Raw genomic sequence first — 15,625 nt, 5'->3', positions numbered from 1 at the left:
TATAACAAAAATGAGCATTTTATCTATTAGACCATCACAACCCTTTGAAGAAGAACTCAGCCACACTGCTCATGTAAAATATAATTTATTAAATACAACAATATGAGGAAGCAATTTATGTTCTCATATTGTATTAAATAAATAGTGCTTTACCTATGCATGTCTCTGTTTACTGTATTATATAATGATTTCTTTAAGTAAAATTTGAATTCCCTATATATACTAATTGGAAATAATATTCTGCAATAGGCGGGGAAACTTTTACAATCAGAGTGCCTGATAACAGCCCTTGGGGTATGTATATATAATATCATATGCAAATTAGAAATGGCAGAAATAATAGATTGTATAATGTCGCTTAGAATTATTGGTTGCTATGGGACCAGAATCTGAACTTTTACATAGCATTTGGATATTTGTCTAATACTAAACCCAGCCTAAGATTTTTACTGAAGAGACTTTTACAGATTTATCACAGAGGATTATAAACATTGTAATACATCTTCATGCTATTTTAATCAAGATGAACCCCATACAGTTACAACAAACACTATTTGATCCAGGCATTCAGTCAATACAATTCATAAATGTTTTTTGACAGAGACAGCTGCAGAATAGTAGAAAGTTAGTGACCAAACTGTTGAGGAAAATCAGGTCTACTAAGGTTGCCTTCATCACAAAACTTCATGAACACAATGACAAATCTCTTGGCAGGTGAAAAAGTATATAGATTTATCTGGAGCTTAGCTCTAAAGCATGCCATAAAGTAGTCAGAGAAATATTTGTAGATATAAACAGTTTTGCTATTGTTGTCTGATTTTTCAATCAATGTTTGTCATGTGAATATAAGTTGTTATGTGAACTGCTGTATTTCATTTCAGACCATTACTCCGGGCGTATTAGCTGATCTGATAAAACTTTATTGTGAGGTAATATTTTAAACTATCTCAAACTGCAATTTCTTTTTTATTCAAAAAAATATATTTTTTTAATCCAAACTCATTAATAATATAACAATTTCAGCATAATTTATAGACTCATTTTCTTGCAGTAGTCCTTCTATCCCATTTTGTTCTCAAATCCTTTGTGTGTCCCTAAAAGCCCTACTGCATAAAAAAAAAAAAAAAAATACATTTAATTCAATAGCTGAGGGAGTTGTCAAACCATCTGAAAACAGCCACGGCATGTGTAAAGCCTTGCAACATCAGCATAAAAATATTTCCAATCAAATCCTCCGAAAATTAAGGATTCTGTCTGTTAAATGCGAATTCATAAAGTGCATCACATGTTATAAATAACAAAAAATGTAAATTCATATATAGGCAATAACATAAAACTGTCCCGCGTGCTGAAAATTGTTTGTGTCAACCAATATGAATAAATATCACTAAAAACTAGCGTATGCAAAACAAACATTAAAATCTATAAAAATACAACAGATCAGTCCCACTCCGGTGCTCATTAAGTAAAAGTGCTCTCATGCTTCAAGTATAAATATTTCTGGGTGTATCACCCTCTGTGCTCATACCACGCTCGCCTCTAAATTTGAACCATAAGGGGTCTCAACACCGCTATCCTCCTTCCAGGATCCTCCTTTTCCTCTTTCACTTTAAATAATTTACAGCTAAAAGTAAAAGGTATGTGTTGATGTCTGCATTTCAGTAAGAACATGTGGCCCGGTTAGGGTTAACTGTAACATTGGTTTGCTTTGTAAACATAGCAAACAAATTAGAAATCTTATAATCAGTATTTTGAATGCCATAAGCACTGTATTGGATATAATATTAATTTAGATTAATTATTTTCTGTTTTATAGTTAAAGGGAAGTGGTGCTCCTGATGCTGCTGCTAAACTAGCAGAATTACTGGTAAGAACCTTTTATAATGTAATTGCAAAGTATTGTAAAGAATGGAAACCAATTACCAATCATTTCCTAACTGACGGGAATACGTTGAAATCTGGTTGCTAGGTGTAGATACATTTTGTACATCCAGATGGCTTATTCAAGAAGACATTTCAAGTAGAGCAAACAGGGCTTGGAAACTAAACACTGTTCCCATGTATTCAATTCCAAACCTGCTATGGTAAATCACAACTGAAGAATAAAAGTTTTAATCCTGAAAATTTGCTATAATATATTCCAAAAAGTCTTAAAACGCTTTGCTATAATAATAACAACCGATCATAAAGCATCCTGTCCATCCTGACATTAGTAAAACCAGTTAAAATTGGCTGCTATGTGTCCCTTCATGTTGGTAAAATATTACATTGAGTAAAATCAGTAGGGATTGGTGAGATGAACAGGGTAGACAAAGAAAAGGCCATATTTTATTGGGCAATATGAAGTAAGGAGTAATGCTGGCCATACACTAGAAGAAAAATCGGTCAAAAATCTATAATGACGATCGTTCGCCCGATATTCTGATAGTTAGTGGATGACGAACGGTAATCTCTTTCAACTTTTCGGCCTCAAAAAATCATTTGAGAAATTGGAAATATTTTTGCTGATCTAACGACAATCTTGTGTTTTTTGGCTGCCTCGCCCGAGAACAATCGTGCAACTTTTCTTGCGCATGTGCCAAAACCTTTAACCCAGAAGGTAAACATATTACAGAATGAACATAATAATAGACATGTACGATCCATGAAAAAAAATGTTTTGTGTAAAGGGCATTTTATTTTCACGAACGTTCATTGCTAAACTCATCAAGCATGGGCACACTGCTAGCTTTTGCAATTAGAGTATATAATAACCAACCAAAATTCTACAATAATAAACAAACTTCTGATTTTACGAAAACTAACGATAAAATTATTTATGTTCATGGAATGTTTATCTTTTGAAATTTGATGGTTTCATGATGGTAGTATCTTTTGCCATTCCGATAAATTGTTCGATCTTATAAAACGCACGCGCCCGATTTTTCTGCTAGTGTATGGCCAGCATAATGCTAATTCTCAGTATTGAAATACAACTAAAAGTGTAATAAACAATGTTTACCAAACTTCTGAACAAGGTATATCTGCTGATGCATTGGACAGATTGTCTCTGCGGGTGGAACAGATCACTTTTCAGTAAGAGCCCCACTTCTCAAACATCAGTCCCCAAACCCATTTGGCAGACACCATGTCACCAATGTCATGAGGTTGAAATGTGACTGTTTGCCAGAGGGGGCCAAGAGTCCATATATTATAGTAATATGGATACTTTTCTGCAAGCTGCTGACAATTTTTATTGCTTTTCTGTTTTACCATACTTTGTTTTCTTTTGGACTGTGTCACATGTGAGCTTAATTTATATATATATATATATACATCATGTATGAAACCCTTTTTTACCTATTTTAAAACAGGGAAAACTTGGATGTGCCTTGGATGAGCAGCTTGGACTGGGACCAGATCAAACACTGGTAAGAATGTTCTCCAAGATGTTTTTTAATGAATGTTCATCCTTACAATTCAATTCTTGAAACCTCTCCATCAGGTTTTGTTGCAATTAAACTATGGATTAAAAAACTTAGGTATGTAAGCATTGGGCATTTTCTCAGGCTTTAGAAGTACTGCAATAACAAAATTCAGCTTAAAGTGACTCTTAAAGTATAACTAACTGCAACATTTTTTTTGTCAGGTTTTTATTGCTGTCTGTGCCCCTGTCAGGTTTATTCCCCCTCTCTATTTGCCCTTTTTTATCATTATTATTGAAAATTAAAGTAAAAGAAATTTCAAAATTTTGGGTTGACATCAGAACAGAAAAAGAGGGGAAATCTTCCAATGGGGACACTAGTTTTGGTGACACTCAGATTCCCTCATTTTGGAGGGAATTCTGCTCACTTCCTGTTTTGTCTATGGGACAGGAAGTGAAGGGAAATCTCCCCAATGAGACACATATTGAAATAATACTGACAGAGGTTATAATCCTCATGCACTCTATCAAAATGAAAAGAAAAATGTTGCCTTTAGCTCTACTTTAACCGCTTGCCGACGGCCCACAGTAATATTACTGCAACAGAGCGGCTCGGCTGCGTCCAGTCATGTAGTACTATGTGACTGGAGTGCATGTGGTTCATGCCGACGGAGTTTAGACACAGCGGGAGGTGGGCCGCGGGAGGAGAGGCGGCAATTGTCGCCTTCCTCCCGCGATCATCCGGGAAATGGAGAGAAGACCCACCTGCTTATGTAAACAAAGCAGGCGGATCTTCTGTGAGATAGGCAGGGACAGATCAGCAGTTTCATTTAAGCTGAAACTGCGATCTATCTGTGCCTGTCACAGAACCCCCCCCCCCCCAACACACACACAGTTAGTAAGCATAAAGGCATACATTACCCCTTTGATCACCCACAGGGTTAACCCCTTCCCTGTCAATGGCATTATTACAGTAACAGTGCATATTTTTAGCACTGATTACTTTAGTAATGTCACTGACACCCCCCAAAGTGTAAAAAATGTCAGCTAGGGTTCCGATCTGTCCGCCGCAATGTCACAGTCCCGCTACAGATCGCCGCCATTACTAGTAAAAAAAAAAACACAATAAAAATGACATAAATCGTTGCCATAGTTAGTAGATGCGATGACTTATGTGCAAACCAGTAGGGTGTATGTAGTTCCGCGCTTAGGATGAGGGGTATATATGTACAATTGAACACCGCACCTAGCTGCTGCCCACTTCAAAAATGCGGCCCTAGAAGGGGAGCACTTGAAGAAATAAAAGGGGAAAGGAAGTGATTGGCGCTGCCTGGTGGGGTGTTATGGGAATGTATATGTAGGATACTATGCTTCTAGTAAGATGTCCTATAGAGGCCTGTGTAATAATTTAATATTGGAATCAGTGGATCATCAACTTAAAATCTGATAAATGACAAACCTGTGTAAAACCAAAGTTGGTCTATGTATAAAAAATTAAATAAAACCCTATATACATAACATCAGTAAATAAATTTCATACGTACAAAATGTGCAAAGAGAAGTGCAAAAAGTGAATAAAAAAAGTGAAGTGCTAAAAAATAAATAAAATGAATCCAATGAAATCCAGTAGTAAATATGTGACCATAAAATAACAATAGGTAAGTATGCTATAAAAATTCTTAATAAATATAAGTAAAGTAATAAATAGCGTATATATGACCCTAAAATGACAATCGATGGGTATGCTCTTAAAGTGCCAATAAATACAAGTGGAAAAAAATGAATAAATAATTCTCAATAAATAAATAAATAAGTGCAAAAGGTGCAAAAGGTGAACCAATTAATTGGTGAAAATATCCGTGCCAAACTAGCGGTACATAAATGAAAAAATGCAGACTAAAAAGTCAATAAAAATAATCCAACAAATAAATCCAAGTAAATGTGCCGTCTCAGTGGTTAAAAAGTCCAAAAGGGTCCTAAATAAGTGAAGTCAATATATGGTGGATTTGAAGTGCTCTTTTCTCTATGCCCAAAGTTTTTAAAAAAATACACATGAGCATTTAACTACAAAGGCAGGCACCCTTCTATATCACTTCCAACCACTGCTGTGGATTATATACAGTGGAATGGGAGATACAATTTTTTTAGTGTTCAGAATAAATATATATATTTTTTAGTTTTTTATTTACTTTGTATGTCTTACACTGAATCAGATTGCCTGAGTATATATCAAAGTTTATTTCACTAGGCTGACTATGGGCAATGTTATATATCTGTAAATCAAGTGTAGAGTGCCTGCCAGACCACCGGGTATATGGAACAATATATATATTTTTAATTTTTTAAATTTTTTATATTTTTTATCTTTCACCTTATAACCTAATCATTTCTATTATTCAGCATCGTTTCACCATCCCATAGGTCAAAAATCCATATATATAAATACATCTCTCCTAGACTCCAGAGCACCTTATTAGAATTTTTCAATTTACTAATCAGGATCTTATTGCACATATAATGATATACATTGTCATTTTAGGGTCATATATACGCTATTTATTACTTTACTTATATTTATTAAGAATTTTTATAGCATACTTACCTATTGTTATTTTATGGTCACATATTTACTACTGGATTTCATTGGATTAATTTTATTTATTTTTTAGCACTTCACTTTTTTTATTCACTTTTTGCACTTCTCTTTGCACATTTTGTACGTATGAAATTTATTTACTGATGTTATGTATATAGGGTTTTATTTCATTTTTTATACATAGACCCACTTTGGTTTTACACAGGTTTGTCATTTATCAGATTTTAAGTTGATGATCCACTGATTCCAATATTAAATTATTACACAGGCCTCTATAGGACATCTTACTAGAAGCATAGTATCCTACATATACATTCCCATAACACCCCACCAGGCAGCGCCAATCACTTCCTTTCCCCTTTTATGTGCAAACCAATCAAAATACACTTATTGCAAATTTGTTTTTACCAAAAATATGTAGCAGAAAACAAATTGGCCTAAAATGTTAAAAAATTTAGATTTTTTAATTTTTTTTTTTTTTTTGGGAATGTCCTATAGCAGAATGTGAAAAATATTGTAGCTCTTTTTTTTGTTTATAGCGCAAAAAAAATAAAAATCGCACAGGTGAGCAAATACCACCAAAAGAAAGCTCTATTTGTGGGGAAAAAAAAGAACATAAATGTTGTTTGGGTACAGCGTTGCACAAGCGCACAATTTTCCGTTAAAGTAACGCAGTGCCTAATCACAAAATAGGGCCTAGTCAAGAAGGGGGTAAAACCTTCCGGGGCTGAAGTAGTTAAGCAAAAGCTGCTTAAAGAGATCTGTGCTTGCAAGGAAGAAAACAAAATACTTACCTTTCCTGCTGCCCATAGACACCGAACACTGCTCCTATGCAGGGAAATCCTGAGGTGAAGTTCCTTCTTAAAAATAAACTTCTGGGAGTGTCCATTTCCTGTGAGCTCAACTACACTTAGTGAACCTCCCACCATCCCCCCTCATCATTACTGTTTCCTGTACTGCACCCCTTGACAAGTATACATTGATCATTGGTATCCTTTGTGTATAAATGTTTACAAACAATAAATTGTGTTTTTAGAAATACAAGGTAAGATCTGTTTTATATCTGACTTAATTTGCTAAAACATTGGACTGGTAATAATGGATTCTTTTTACAAGCGGGTGTACCCCCTAAAAATGCTTGAAGTATCTCTTGGAGTACATATGGAACTGGTTGCTAAGCTGTGCTCTAAACTGAGGAAATCATATTTTTTAGATTATTCTAAAGAGCCAGGATGAGATTTATACTTCCTGCCACCCTAAGCCAACTATCTTGTGCCTACCTACTGCAAATGACTGACTAACCTTAGCATTATACCAACAAGACCTGACCCTATAGATGCACAAGTCACACTGAGGCTAGGAGAGGAGAAGATGAACAAGACATATTCCCACACAGTACACCTAAAACTAATGAATAGAAGATGGGGCAAACTCTCACCCTGTTCTGCTAGAAGTTCAGTTTTAGGTGTACAGGCCCAATGTGGATGAATTGTAAGCACACAGTATGAGGTGTGACAATTTAACTCCCGGAATGCCTGCGGCATAGCACTATGGTGGTGAGTCACGCAACCATTCACACTCAAGCGTCTTCTGACATGTTCTAACTTGCAATCACCTGGGTTGCAGACCAGTTGACTCAGTCTTTACAGAATAGTAGAAGAAATAGTACATGTGTGCATTGTGCTGTTGGCAGAAAATGAGTAGCAGGAATCTGCATGAAATTTTGAATGAAAATTGGAAAAAATGCAAATGAAAATGTAACTGTTACAAAAGGTGAACATTCCACAAATTTTTTAAGTGTTTTTGAATGAAATAGGCAGTTTAAGGTGGGTTTGGAAAATGTCCACGATGACACAAGAAGTGGGCAGCCAAAAACACAAAGGACGGATGCAAATGTGGACAGAGTGAGAATCCTCGTACACTCAGATTGAAGATTGAGCATGCAAATGATGAAAGAAGAATTGAACATGAACAGGGAAACAGAGCAGCCGATTTCAATGGAGGATTTGGGAGTGAAAAAGATGTCTGTAATGATGGTGCCTCAAGTCTTGACAGAAGATCAGAAAGAGTCTTCAAATGTAATCCGATCTTTTGAAGAATGCAGAGCTGTAGGGTTATTTCTGGTCCATTCTCAGAAATTAAATTGTCACACCTTGTACAATATTCCATCAAGTAAAAATCTTGTACCTGCATGCAGGGCAGCAGTATGGATCCTTTTATGAAACAAGAGAATGTGTTATTGACTGCAGAATGATGTGTGGGTGTTTATGTGCTGACCCCGGAAGCCTTGTTGTCCAAAGCCATGGTTTGTGGTGACTACGCAGAAATGAAGAGCTTTTGTAATTGATATAAGATAAAATGTAACAGTAAGCAATAGGCAAAGATTAAGACCCCGTTCAGACAGGGGCGACGCGACTTGATGGGGTGACCTGTGAAGTCGCGGTGCACAGCGTGCACCGCGACCTCGGCGCGACTTGCACAGACTTCATATCATTGAAGTCAATGCAAGTCGCCTCCAGGTCGCCCCAAATTAGTACAGGACCCTTTTTCTAAGTCGTAGCGACTTGTGTCGCTCCTATTAGAACGGGTCTGTGCTAATCAATGGCGAGCAACCCACCGCGACTTGTCAGGCGACCAAGTCGCCTGACAAGTCGCTCTAGTGTGAATGGGGACTCAATGTATCCTATCAAAAATAAACACAAAAACAAAACAAAACAGGGAAGTAACATTAACATTTAGCAAATCTCTTATGGCAAGCAAGCATTAAAGAAGACCTAACTGCTCTCTCCAGCAGATTGTTAAAATGACAGTTTTCAGATGTCTCTGTAAATTACATAACAGTTTTTTTCACTCTCCCTCCCTCTAGTACTTTTCAGTAGAGTAAAGGGAAACATCTTTACCTTCATTAGTCATTCTTTAACAAGCTTTCTCCTACTGTCACAGCAAGAATTATAAGTGTTAAAAGCACCAAGACAGAGGACCATTGCACTAACAATGCCAAAGTCAATGCTGTAAAAATATTCTCCAAAAAGAGCATAGCAATTATAAAACCAACTAAAATATACAGCAAAGACGTAAAGCAATAAACATGTTAAATAATGAAAATATATTTGTATTACCTCTAAAACAGTTTGTGTGATTTTAGGATTTCACTAATTTATTTGTTTTATTTAAGGAAAATGCACTGGGATCAATTGGCAAAGAATATCTTCAGGGACTGCTTGGAAACATACTCGGTCTTACTGGGGTAAAATGTTTTGTTGATTTGTGATTTAAATATGCATTCCTCATTCTGCTGTATGTAGCTAATATTACACTTACATTGCCAGGAATTGAAGAACACTTTTTTTCAATGGAATTATCCAGAGTAAAAAAATCCACCTAACTACTTTACAGCTAAAGAAAAATAAAAACTTGTAACCTCTTTATTATGTTGTTTACAGCTGCCAAAATGTAACAGTATAAATACTTAAACCAATATTCCTCTTATTAAATAGCTTTACAACAGTGTTGTAATTATCTTATCATATCTTATCTTTTCTTTATTATAGAAAGTTGATTTGGCTAACAATTTATTATGTACCGTGGTAAGTTTGAAATGTATTCCTTAGTAAATACAGCTTTGCATATGCTATCTTTCAAATTGTATTATTTTGAGATTGGGTTTGGCTAAATCATATATAAAAGTATAATCTTTTCTTTAAGTATGATTTATGTACAGCAACAGTATAAGATCAAAGACAAAGTTCACTCTAACAATCATAGCTTCATCTCCTGTTTCTCTCACTTTAAAATAGTTTGTTTGGATCAAGCGGGCCTTAGCAAACCATTGTAAAAATATAACTTAGCACCAAAGAAAAAATAATATTTAGTGAATCAATGTGTAAGCAGTTTTCCACCAGCTGCAGTACTACTGTAAGCTTACTTGCAATACAACATTAACATTTATAGAAAAATACACCGTGTTTACTGTTTGGTTGATGAAATATCAGCAATAGCCCATAACTGTGACAGCTTATAATGAATAGAGCTCCATAGTGCTGTGTTTTATAAAGTGCTTGTGCTCTTGTATTTTAAACAAACGGTGCTCTAAAACAGTGTTTTGGCTCAAAACAAGTGCCCCACATGGATGTACACTCACCCTGAAATCTGACCACCTATCTCTAGTGTGGTCTCTTGCGCTTGTTGGGGAAATATCCCCTGGGTGGTTTCTCTGCTAGCAGATCTCACAATGATTACTCCTCAGATGTAAATGGGGGAAGACAGATGACACAGGGAAACCTCATATCATAAAACTGTATGATTTATTACAAAAGAGAAAAGGGAAAATGTCTACACTCACATTCTAAGGTCGCCTATATCCTGACACACAGTATATATAGCATCGGTATTAAGGGTGTCCTGGTAGGCGTATGGTGAGTTCCGTGAATCACTGCTCAGCACGGTCCTTGGGAGTTACGTAGGTGAAAGTGTTGTCGCGATGACTCATTCAAGCCTTTAACGCGTTTCAACCAAACAACAGGTCATCATCAGGAAGCTCTACGCAAACCCTTACCGTCACTAACAGATTTACTCGCTGTGTTCAAGCAGCAGTACGGGGACTTCCCATCCCACTCCCGGAACAAAATTGAGTGCTGCTCAGCTATTCACAGGAAGCTTTGTATTTTCTGAATGAATAGAAGGCTTCCTCTGATTGCCAGAGGTGGAGAGGAAGGCCAATGATGTCATGATCCCAACCAATCACAGGGAGCTTTGTACTCAGTCAGAAAACACAAAGCAGTGGTCAGCCCAACTCAGTTTTGTTCCAGGAGCTTGATGGGAATTCTCTGTCCCGCTGCCCAAACACAACACTGTATACTGTATGAATCTGATGCTACATACAGTTTATACAGGACTTTTAGCTGGCCCTTCAGTTAGTAAAGGTAATCATTTGTTTGGACCATCCTGATTTAAAGTGACAGAAGGCTAACGTTTGTCTTTAATATACATAATGACAGCGTTCAATATATAAATTCAGATTAATTTTATATTCACATTTAACCCCTTTATTGCCAACAACATGGGGCATATGTCATTATCAACAGGGGGTTGTGTGTACACACACATCAAATCTTTTATATTTTACTAAAAGATTGGCTAATATATTGCATTTTTGTGCACTAAAATTAAATTGGGTTGCAAAGGTTCATTTATTTCTAAAATAAAAAAGTTGTTACTGTATACTTACCTGATATGTGCAATGGTTTTGCACATAGCAGCCAAAACCTCCTCTTCTGGGGTCCCCCCCGCCAGTTTGCTCGGCAACTAGCCATGCTGTGTACATCTATAGATACACAGAACAGCTTGACCTGCTCCCCGCTCCCTCCTCACAGGGCTTCCGCTGCTACCCCTGAATCCTGTGAGGAGAAAGAGAGCAGTGCTGGATCAAGAAAGTACTCAGGTAAGTAATTAGGGAGGGCTGGGGGGAGATGATCATGAAATGCTTTTTACCTAAATGCAGAGAATGCATTGAGGTAGAAAAATCTTTAGCCTTTACAACCACTTTAACTTTAGTGTATTATTACTGAAAATTTGCATTTGATAAACCTTTATGCTAATATTGTGTGAAATAAAATTTTGAAACTACCACTATTTTATTCTCCAGGGTCTCTGTTTATAGAAAATATATACTCTTTGGGGGTTTTAACTAATCTTCAGGCCTAAAAAAAAAAATTGCAAAAAACAGCTCTGGCCGTGGATTAAATGAAACAAAACTGATGCTTATCAAATACAACTTTTTTTTTTTAGCTCCTGCAGATTTGGTTCAGATTAGGCAAAATAAAACCCCTTGGGAAACGGTTGTTATTCCCACAGAGGAGGAAAAATGTCTTTCTTGATGCACCAAGGGCAGTTGGATCAAATCCCTGGACCAAAATACTGCTCTACTGGCCTTAGTTTTAGGACTTTCGTAATTGCAAGAAAATCATTCATCCCTTTTTTAACCACTTGCCGCCTGCCCACCTTCAAATGACAGCGGAACAGTGCGGCTCTTGTTCTGGGACGACGTCATATGATGGCGCCCAGAACGGCTGCTCTTGGTACCCGTGGGGCCGCACAGTGCGCCGACCTTGGCCGCGTTGTGTTCCTAGTACACCAAACACAGCACTGTATACTGTATGAATCTGATGCTACATACAGTTTATACAGGACTTTTAGCTGGCCCTTCAGTTAGTAAAGGTAATCATTTGTTTGGACCATCCTGATTTAAAGTGACAGAAGGCTAACGTTTGTCTTTAATATACATAATGACAGCGTTCAATATATAAATTCAGATTAATTTTATATTCACATTTAACCCCTTTATTGCCAACAACATGGGGCATATGTCATTATCAACAGGGGGTTGTGTGTACACACACATCAAATCTTTTATATTTTACTAAAAGATTGGCTAATATATTGCATTTTTGTGCACTAAAATTAAATTGGGTTGCAAAGGTTCATTTATTTCTAAAATAAAAAAGTTGTTACTGTATACTTACCTGATATGTGCAATGGTTTTGCACATAGCAGCCAAAACCTCCTCTTCTGGGGTCCCCCCCGCCAGTTTGCTCGGCAACTAGCCATGCTGTGTACATCTATAGATACACAGAACAGCTTGACCTGCTCCCCGCTCCCTCCTCACAGGGCTTCCGCTGCTACCCCTGAATCCTGTGAGGAGAAAGAGAGCAGTGCTGGATCAAGAAAGTACTCAGGTAAGTACTTAGGGAGGGCTGGGGGGAGATGATCATGAAATGCTTTTTACCTAAATGCAGAGAATGCATTGAGGTAGAAAAATCTTTAGCCTTTACAACCACTTTAACTTTAGTGTATTATTACTGAAAATTTGCATTTGATAAACCTTTATGCTAATATTGTGTGAAATAAAATTTTGAAACTACCACTATTTTATTCTCCAGGGTCTCTGTTTATAGAAAATATATACTCTTTGGGGGTTTTAACTAATCTTCAGGCCTAAAAAAAAAAATTGCAAAAAACAGCTCTGGCCGTGGATTAAATGAAACAAAACTGATGCTTATCAAATACAACTTTTTTTTTTTTAGCTCCTGCAGATTTGGTTCAGATTAGGCAAAATAAAACCCCTTGGGAAACGGTTGTTATTCCCACAGAGGAGGAAAAATGTCTTTCTTGATGCACCAAGGGCAGTTGGATCAAATCCCTGGACCAAAATACTGCTCTACTGGCCTTAGTTTTAGGACTTTCGTAATTGCAAGAAAATCATTCATCCCTTTTTTAACCACTTGCCGCCTGCCCACCTTCAAATGACAGCGGAACAGTGCGGCTCTTGTTCTGGGACGACGTCATATGATGGCGCCCAGAACGGCTGCTCTTGGTACCCGCGGGGCCGCACAGTGCGCCGACCTTGGCCGCGTTGTGTTCCTAGTACACGGCGCGACCCTGATCTTGGCAAAGAGCCAATGACTTGGCTCTTTACCCATGTGATCGGCTGTGTCCAATCACAGTCACATGGTCACATGTAAATGAGGAAGTGTCGTTTACCGGCTCTCCTTTTCTCACACTGTCAGAGTGTGTGGCGAAGAGAGCCGATCAGCGGCTACTCCTCAAAGGGAGTCTAGAACAGGTAATCATGGCACTGATTATCTGTATTAGTGCCCTAATTACAGTAAAGTAAAAAAACAGTGCCCATCAGTGCCCACAATCAGTGTCCACAGTGCCCACAATCAGTGCCTTTAGTGCTGCCAGTCAGTGTCCATCAGTGCCTGCTCATCCCTGCTGCCCATCAGTGTCCATAAAGTGCCTGTCAGTGCCCATCAGTGCAGCCCATCAGTGCCACCCATCAGTGCCGCCTGTCTGTGCCCAACAGTGCCGCCTATCAGTGCCCATCAATGTCACCTCTCAGTGCCCATCAGTGCCGCCTTCCAGTGCCCATCAGTGCTGCCTATCAGTGCTCATCAGTGCCGCCTATCAGTGCCTCCTATCAGTGCTCATCAGTGCCACCTATCAGTGCTCATCAATGCGGCATATTAGTACCTCATAAGTGCCACCTCATCAGTGCCCATAAGTGCCACCTCATCAGTGCCCATAAGTGCCACCTCATCAGTACCCATAAGTGTCACCTCATCAGTGCCGCCTCATCAGCACACATCAGTGAAGGAGAAAAATTACTTATTTTCAAAATTTATTGACAGAAAATAAGAAAAACGTTTTTTTTTTCAAAATTTTCTGTCTGTTTTCTTTTTTTCTTTAAGTAAGTAACCCAGCGGTGATTAAATATAACCAAAAGAAAGCTCTATTGTATGAAAGAAATAATTAGAATTTCATATGGGTACAGTGTAGCATGACCGCGCAATTGTCATTCAAAGTGTGACAGCGCTGAAAGCTAAAAATTGGCCTAGGCAGGAAGGGGGTGAAAGGGCCCGGTATTGAAGTGGTTAAATTCCATTTTCCATATCATTATAAATCATGCAGTAAAGCATTCCACAGCTTACACCCTTACTGTAAAGAAATTCTTTCTAAACGGATGATAAAATCTCCTTTCCTCCATACACAGCAGATGTCCCCTCGTACTTTCTACAGTCCTTATAATAAAAAGGCAATTCACCAACATTTTTTTTTTTACTTTTAACATATTTAAATGTTTTATTTAAATTACTTCAAAATTTTTGTTCATACCAATATACTTAAGTGTCAAATCTTTCACTGTAAGAATTTACATGTCTTTTAGAGCTCTTTCACACGAGCAGCAGTAAAAACAGACTGTTGAACTGCTGTTTAACCACTCTCTCAGCCACCCATCTAAATTCTAACATTGCAGCCATATTGGGGATGTACACATGTCGTGGCTGTGGCAATTTTAACTCAGCTTGCAGAGTTCGTCAGGTGACACCGCCTGTGAAACTCTCTTGCTGTGGTCAATGTGAGCCCTCTGCAATCGTGGGCCCAATGCTTGACATGAGGTTTCTGCTCAGGTTTTTCATACAAAAACAGACAGACATTCAGGAGGTAGCAGGATTGCCTGCCAGTCACTGCTATACCACCCTCTGAAAGGTGATCCACTGCAAATTGCTTTTCAGAGGGCAGTATGCACTGCCACCAGTGTGAAAGACATCTTATGCATTTTGTTGCCTGCCTCTGTATGTAACCATAAATCATAGCTACTGCCTTAATCAATAACAGGCAATGCCATTCCCTTGGTTTATCTGCTTAATGCTATAATAACATGAATTTGTCATGTAACTGCCCGTGCTATCATTCTGCCAAAATCTTTCAGTAACATGCCTGACACTATCTAGTACTCTGACTTAAAATGGTTATAAACACAAAAGAAAACATTTATTGTATTGCAGCTTACCAATTCTTAGATGTGATGGCTGCATTTGCTTTCTTTTTTAGACTTTCTTTTCTTTATTTTCATCAAGTGACCTTGCCAGTAAGAAAGTTGCTTTTCAACAGAACAAGCTGTCCTACAGATGTAGCAGTTAGAGGGTTGAGACAACCCACAAAACACTGACAGGGGTGCATGCAATGATCACCTTTTATTTATTTATGTAAAACCTTTATCCCAAAGGGAAAAAAACAGTTTGCTGTAACTGTGTATATTTTAACAGTCCATATATTGCAACCCT

General features: G+C 37.6%; 1 protein-coding gene and 1 long non-coding RNA gene across 2 annotated transcripts in view; one reads left to right on the top strand and one right to left on the bottom strand.

Moving 5' to 3' along the window:
• Positions 1-15,625, top strand: part of LOC309562231 (uncharacterized protein) — a gene marked incomplete at its 3' end in the record, with an annotated part of 1,785,816 nt that overhangs the window by 617,374 nt on the left and 1,152,817 nt on the right. The gene's annotated exons all lie outside the window — the stretch shown is intronic.
• LOC309561597 overlaps positions 10,066-15,625 on the bottom strand; it is a 971,235-nt gene continuing 965,675 nt past the window's right edge. The window contains exon 2 of the long non-coding RNA XR_014225586.1: positions 10,066-10,210. This is a non-coding gene — a long non-coding RNA (uncharacterized lncRNA). The remainder of the gene's footprint in view (positions 10,211-15,625) is intronic.

This window comes from Pelophylax lessonae (genome assembly GCF_965119305.1).
Source record: "Pelophylax lessonae genome assembly, chromosome: 8".
Taxonomy (NCBI): Eukaryota; Metazoa; Chordata; class Amphibia; order Anura; family Ranidae; genus Pelophylax; species Pelophylax lessonae.
Note: the sequence above shows the minus strand (reverse complement) of the source record. Positions and strands in the feature narration are given on the sequence as shown.